Genomic DNA, 338 nt, shown 5'->3' with positions numbered 1-338 from the left:
ATTACTATTAGTGATCACTATTATGCTCACTGTTGTTTGTGTTGATATGACTATTACAGTATTTGATATCATCATCATCATTGTTATCATTATCATTATCATTACTATTATTAATATCATCATTACCATTACTATTGTCAATAATGCTGTTGTTAACATTATCATTGTTGTTGTTTTTATTATCATGATCATCATTATCATTGTTATTATTATCATTATTATAATTGTTATTATTACAATTGTTGTTATTATCATCATTGTTATTATTATTATTATTATTATTATTATCATTATTATTATTATTATTATCATGACTATTAATGGTATTATTATTACTA

This window comes from Penaeus vannamei, chromosome 5, assembly GCF_042767895.1.
Source record: "Penaeus vannamei isolate JL-2024 chromosome 5, ASM4276789v1, whole genome shotgun sequence".
Taxonomy (NCBI): Eukaryota; Metazoa; Arthropoda; class Malacostraca; order Decapoda; family Penaeidae; genus Penaeus; species Penaeus vannamei.
This window is presented reverse-complemented; position numbering follows the sequence as displayed.